General features: G+C 40.8%; 1 protein-coding gene across 1 annotated transcript in view; it reads left to right on the top strand.

Annotated features, from left to right (window-relative positions):
- Nucleotides 1–5446: 5446 nt before the first annotated feature.
- Nucleotides 5447–7040, top strand: part of T265_09163 (hypothetical protein) — a gene marked incomplete at both ends in the record, with an annotated part of 49428 nt that continues 47834 nt past the window's right edge. Inside the window, one exon of the mRNA XM_009175169.1 lies at nt 5447–5732. The remainder of the gene's footprint in view (nt 5733–7040) is intronic.

Here is a 7040-nt window from a genome sequence, read left to right as displayed (position 1 = left end):
GGCTGCAGACAGTGTGATCTTGGAAACTGTGACACCTAATCATGGATAGTTGGATGCCATAAGATATGCAAGAAGGGTATAACGAGGTTCATCTTGCCTAAGAAAATACACAGCTTCATTTTATCCCGAACAGTATTTTTCGTAACAAGCTCAGCATGAATTTCCGATGACCGTGCTAGCTTGTTCCTGATAATAGGGTTTCCATTCTCTAGTACTATAGGGCGTTTTATGCAAGGTGATATTCTTCACACGCCTACCCTAATCACCCTCTGACAAAGTTACGGCTTTCGGTATGCTTTCGAGCCCAATGGATGGAAAAGGACTTTTCATCTACAAGAAATGGATAACAGCAAACTCAAACCCAGAACCTAGGTGGTACGAATGATGACATGGGCAATATAGGTGATGGCAATGGTGCACTCCGTGGTACCATTTCACTGAAATAATACTTTATGGAAGTTATTGGGTAAAAATTTGTTCACAGCAGCCAGTAATTCATGGTTGATGGCCCAAATACCTGCGTCTCTGAAGGTCCGATGTATCAACATGATTCACAGGCTGTCAGTCAGACGAGGTTCATGCCTGTGAATTGAATAGCACGTTTCATGTGCACGATGTCACCAAGGCCATCTAAAATATGATGTGTGTGGATTGCTGCCCTTCGTTGTTTGCTCATCTCATTCTTTTATATAAATGTAATGATGAGTTGTAACACAAAGTATTACCCACTTTTCTGTATGCAGTAAAGTCCTAATGGACGTTCACCATTGCTCATTTGCGTTCGTTTGTGGGCCGAAAAGCCACAATAAACAAGCACCTCTTGGGGGAAACAGGTTTTGACTGTAACTGTCACACCAGGAACTCCTACGTGCGTCCGGTTTACCTACAGGAAGTATTTTCTGACCAACAATGTTGGTACCATGTTGTTTTCTTCAAAGCAGCAGGAAAAAACTCGTGCTTTCATTATTTCTGAACTGTAGGAATGCTTTTGGCAGCTTCATTAGCAGTTTTTAGTTACAGACCCTCACCCATAGGCACAGCGGGTAATGTTTGATAAAAGTATCTTACGACTGTGTTGCAAACCGCACTTAACTAATGTCTGCCTGGCCGAAAGACCTCAGTACTGCCGAATGGAAAACATTTTTTCAGTTCTGTAAGTCCGCGACTTATCTATTTCGGGCTTTGTCTAACTGCTGAACCTGCGACTGGTCCCGAAACCTAGGTGGAACTGCAAACCGGGTTGGGTGGTCCCAGGAATGCTGCTTTTTCTGAATGCTTGAAAATAGCAACGAAACAGTAAAAAATTGCCATAACGTGGTGACAGCTGTCTTACAAGGCTCAATTAAGATAACCCACTGAGGATTACCTTCCTGAATAAATTTAGTTAGTAGCTACCTTTTGGTAATATAGGTCCTTACAGTGACACCGATGGAAACAGTTGATTCTTTAAGTGATACTCACAAAATCTGTAGTCTATGATTTCTTCTCCAGTGGATTTGCCGTGTCCCTGCCATGCTCGCTGGTCTTCTGTAGGAGTGCTGCTTCACGGTTGGCTAGCTTTGTCCACATGTCGGGTGGAATCTGCAGGAGTGTCTTAGTCGGTTTTATGGTCCAAAAGCACTTTATATTCTGCAATACCTCCAATCTTGGCCGTACCGTCAGACCTCCAAACACAGTGTTTGTCATCTTTCAAAACCCAGGTAGGATACATAGAAAATATGGCACTGTTTCTTTCACAACTCTTGGTCCAGCAAGAACCGGGCTCTATGAATTAACATCTAAATTGCATGTATGATCCAAACAACATTGAGTCCATTGGATATGATGACGGACAACTTCTACGGAAGCTTCCTGCGTTTATGAGCGAGAAACTCAAAGGCTCACATGAAAACTGTATCACTAAAGTGGAAACGAGAAGTCATCAGACGTATGACAAAGGAGTTTACGGTGACTTTGAGGTAAAGAAGAGTGGAAAACTAAACCATGGGTTTTGGTAGGACAGTACCATGGAATACTCATAGTTTTCCACGCCTCATCTTTTCAATCATCTTCACTCGGCCTATTACCCTCCACCCACCAGAATATTGATTTTTCTTCCAATCCAATCTCTATCCGCAGGTGAAAAATTATTCCGATTTAACACGGACTTTGTCGTCTTGAAATATTTTTATATGCCTGCGCATTAGATTAGTGTCGTCGTCTTTAGTTTTCTTTACGAAAAAAGCAAGTTATGTCAAAACAAGTTGATATTTTGAACAGTTCAAACTGTCCCACGAATTATACATCTGAAATTCTTGATGGTTTTTGTGGAGAAAATGCAGTTCATTTGAAGGTAGCTTGAAATGGCACTTAGGTTCTGTTGTACATTTTCTAACTTGTTTCTGCTTTGGGTTCTCGTCTCGTGACTCTAACCAATATCTTCACAATTCCTTGAACCAGGCCATCATGACCACGGCAACATGAACTTTTGGACATAAGGGAGAGATAAAATCACGCTTAGTCAGGTGACACGACCAATATCGACCTTTATTCAAGATAATCCCGGCGGATTTTACAATAGAATCACAGCTGATATTGATTTTTTTTACTGAGCAACTATTACACAGATCGACTTCTGGTTATAGCTTCGCGCTACAATCTAACTCACGAGATGTCATCATAAAAAATTAACGAAAATAAGATCACCCGTTTACCATTGTTGACAAACTGATTTTGAAGGAAATTGAGTGACTGGAATGTTCATGGCTAACATTTTATATGAAGTCCTGTGTTCCGATCGCCAGCGGTGGTCTGTTCCAAGAAAGGAGGCCATCTTGACTGGTGAAAATGTGGACTGTTCCATCTAATAACCCCTTTTTGTAAATTCCTGCAATTCATCCTACTTCACCAGCCATGTTTATGTAATAGCTGTATTCAAAAGCATATTTATACTCACTTGATAATTCAACAAGTAATCTCTTTAGGATGTCAGAAGAGCTACTCACAAGCCTAGAAATAAACTGCACAAGTCATTTACATTTTAGCGTGGAGCACGACTGACGTGTCTATATATTGTATCTTTTCCTACCAACTCTTAGAAGAACTATGACAAATGTTCGAGTGCACTGATGATGTTTTGCGAGAAATCCCGAACTGTTTATGGTTACTGCTACGTTCTTCAAGTAGGATTTCAAAAAAGGAGTCCATTAAAAGTTGCCTTTTCTCCATTAGCAGAACAACTTTGGTTGTGTTGCTTTCTAATATCTTTTGTGCCTAGAACCAGGGACTGTAACCAGGAATGATCAACGTTCTATCCACACGTAGTCGTTCAACATCTGTGTGGATGACACAGCTACTGAAGGAAGTGTGATATTGTCGTAACACCGACGTAGAAAGCAGACCTGCAATCACTCATGACGTTCTGGTCGATTATGCTCAGGGAAAAATTAGCCCCTTTTATTTTAGCTAGTTGACGAATGAAGTTCAGGACCATAAAAAGAACTCTCAAAAGCCAGTGATTTGGTTTATGGTTATGCGATAGTCTGTGACATTTCTGTGTTTTACGTGAGGTTTCGCGAGTACCAACATTCACACTGTGAAAAGTTCGACTCGCGGAAATTTCATCCAAAAGGTGTTTCTTACATAAAGCTACTGTCGTGCCCACAGCGAAAAATAAACGGGAATTTCAGGAACCATTCTGTTCTCTGAGGTTAGTCTCAGAGGAGAAGGAAGTTCGTGTAATATCTTTAAAGAACCTGAGCTACATACCATCAGTGACCGGGGATGAAGATATCCGCAACTAAAGACATTCACATGTCCGCAAAATCTGAACAATGGATTGAACTGGGGGAACGTTTTTTTGAAACAAGCGAAAAGTGAAGAACAGAAGGAGCTAAAGGGTGTGTAGGAAGAACACAAGTGATGATTTATTCCATTGTTTTGGCATTTTGTCCCTTGGAGTGGTTAACTTGACTTACTTGTTACCTGGCACCATGGTGGAGTTTTCACCACTAAAAATTTGAGAGAAAGAGATGTTCTCCGCTAGAGATGAGGCACTGTTATCTCGGATGGATGAAGATGCTGTTCCTGGTTGCGCCTACTTGGTTTTAAAGATTTAAAGAGTCAACCCTTTTCTACTGTAGAGTCTGTGAACCCAGACATATTAGCACACCCAGGAAAATGCTGACGGATGGCATCGTTATCACAAATCTGCGGTGAAATTACTTTTAGAACCCCGTACCAGTTTGAGAACATAAACAGCCACAAAAGATAATATGAGTACGGAGGTCAGCCTATTATGTGCAAAATGTTTTGACCCTGCATAGTAGGCAATTAGGCTCCATCACCAGCTGCTGATTACTCCGATTGGTTGAGGCAGACTACTAACAGATTACGAGTAGTGTTCTCACCCAACATCATTCACAAGCTACTTACATGAAGAAAGAGTTCTACTTGACTATTCCCATTTTAGTGGTTCTCAGTGATCCGCTTACTGGTCTCGGAGTTCTCTCGGACGAATGGAATCCGCTTAGTGGAAACCACATTACTAGGAAACGTACGTCTATCGTTATTATAAACGTTGCTTTTGTCACAGGTAATTACATGAAAAATTATTTACTGGTAGTTTACACAAACGAATATAGTAATGGTAACGTACAAACTATTTACCCAGGGCTGTGTTTAATCCAATAAAAATACTTTCAAACTTGCAAATTACTGAGGTTATTTTTAGTCTACCAGTAGAACACTGTCTAACGAGGCCTACCAAGCCGACACAGACCAATGAATGGTACTGCGTACAATTCACGGTTTTCCGCTATTGGGCTTGGAACCTTAGCTGGAAGCATTTCAGAAGATACTGTACACCCCTAGAAAACTGGCCACTTTACCTATTTGTCGAACTGAGACTGTTATGTCTATGTAGGAAGTCAGGGAGTGCTAACTGTTGTAGCTATGTCCGATAAGACTAGCGTCAGGAAAGATCGGTCGTTGTGTTTCTGTAGGTTAGGTCTTTATAGTCCCCATATTACTTTACTGGCCGCCCAGCCTATAGGGCTATGCAGGCTCAATGAATTTAGAATAGGGAATCAAATGGAACGTCAGACCGGCTACCAAGACTATCATACTCAACCAAAAATCTGGTCACTTTTTTCGAGCAAATGACACGATCATCAGTATGTTGAATAGCATGAAATTCTCACTTTTGTATTTTACCCAAAACACTGTCAATTAATACTATCTATGGAAACAAAAGTAACAGAAATGGTCTTATGAGATATCTAGTAGACTAGGTTTACAACCGTTGGTGACTGTGAGACGTACCCATGTGACATGTGAATGAATCATGCACCTAACCTACACAAGTATGCACAAGAATGGATGTAACGTCTATTATTTGACTGGCAGAGAAATTTTACGCTACCGCTGGTCAAGAGCAGTCATTACTTGTTTTATCGATCATCAGCTACAGTCACACTACCAAGGATTGTTGTTTCTAGGCTGTGTGCTATGTGCTCAGTCACATATGCTTAGTAATATTGTCTACATAAGATTAGTTCACAACCTCGGTGTCGTTTTCATTCAAACCATGGAATAATTGTTTTCTGTTATTTTGCCGAATGACCCGTGGTTTCATATCTCTATCTGCTCGGTAGCTCTTGTTCAGCGAGATTTGATCAAATTAGACGGAGACCGTGGACAAGAATACAACTGTTTGTACACCACCAAGGAGCTGACTTGCAGACCGCGTGAGAGTAAGTATTCGCTTAATGGTTTAAAAATGACTTTTGTTCATTGGCCGATGGTCCGGCTGTGTGAAACTGTTTCAGCTCTTTTTTAAGGTCACTGTTTACTAGGACAGTTATGATTCTGATTTGGAGCACGAAGTTTCATTAAGAACAATTTGTTCGTTTCACCATTCTTAACTACCTTTGCCCTGGTGATAGTGGAAACTGGTTTACAGATTTCCAAACCAACTTCTTTCTGAAACAATTCTTTGGGTTGTAATTGAACCTAGCTGAATGTATTTGTCTCGAATAATATCTACGAAGAGATCAAAGTGACAGCGGAGGCAAACCGAACAAGCGATCATAACAGAAAGCCCTGAGCTTCAATATGGTTAACTGGAAATAAGCTCGCCGTCATACAGCCCCCTGTGGAGTATTACTGATTTGTAAGCGTTCAACCAGCTTGAAAGTCTAAAGCAACATACGAGTAACAATCACCTGGTCCTTGAATCAGACACATGGTTCCCAGACAACAGTTAAGCAATACCGAGCTTGGTAAGTTCGAATAACTGCAAGACAAGCCTCGACACCAGATATGTTGAGCATATTCAGAAATTTCTCACCATTCTAACCTAGTGTAAATCGAAGAAAAAGCACGGATTTGAAAATTCTGCTGAGACACGAGCAACAGTCTCAGAGGCTTTGGTGAATAAGTGCCCCAAAGTCGTTGCTGAAAATCAGGTCAGATCCATTTAGTCATATTTTAATGTGCGAAGGGTACAGCAATTCATAAAACACACGCAACATTGAAACTTTGAAACGATAAGAGGAATTTTTCCCAGTGTGCAGTAAAGAATAAACTGGGCAATGTAACGATGAGAAAACTTTGCTTTGGACGAATGACCGTTGGCATGAGTCGCAGAGTTGAAAACTATATTTTGTTACCGAAATTTGCGTTGGTTTTAGCGTGATGGTTTGGGATGCAACTGTGAGCATCATAACTGTCACCGATTCCAAAATGCAAATAGGTAACAGAATAGGGCGCCGAAACGTTGAACGACTCCGGAAACCTATTTAATTTTATAATCTTATAACACGTTGATATGGTAATATACAACCAGTTTCACCAAAATGCAAAAGACGGTTTTTCCACCAAGTTTCACATTTAAACCTGAGACCCTCTAGCTTTGCCCGTTTACGTGAACAGCTACGGTGAATGTACTGAGTTAGACAGTCCTGTTGGATTTTCAACGTCATTCCTTGCATTACACTTGATTAACCATAAGAATTCTTTTCGTGCATGTATGGAACAGTTTACTGGTCTAAACCCTGCTG

Source organism: Opisthorchis viverrini (assembly GCF_000715545.1).
Source record: "Opisthorchis viverrini unplaced genomic scaffold opera_v5_262, whole genome shotgun sequence".
Taxonomy (NCBI): Eukaryota; Metazoa; Platyhelminthes; class Trematoda; order Opisthorchiida; family Opisthorchiidae; genus Opisthorchis; species Opisthorchis viverrini.
The sequence above is the reverse complement of the archived record's forward strand: the minus strand, read 5'-3'. Positions and strand labels throughout refer to the sequence as shown.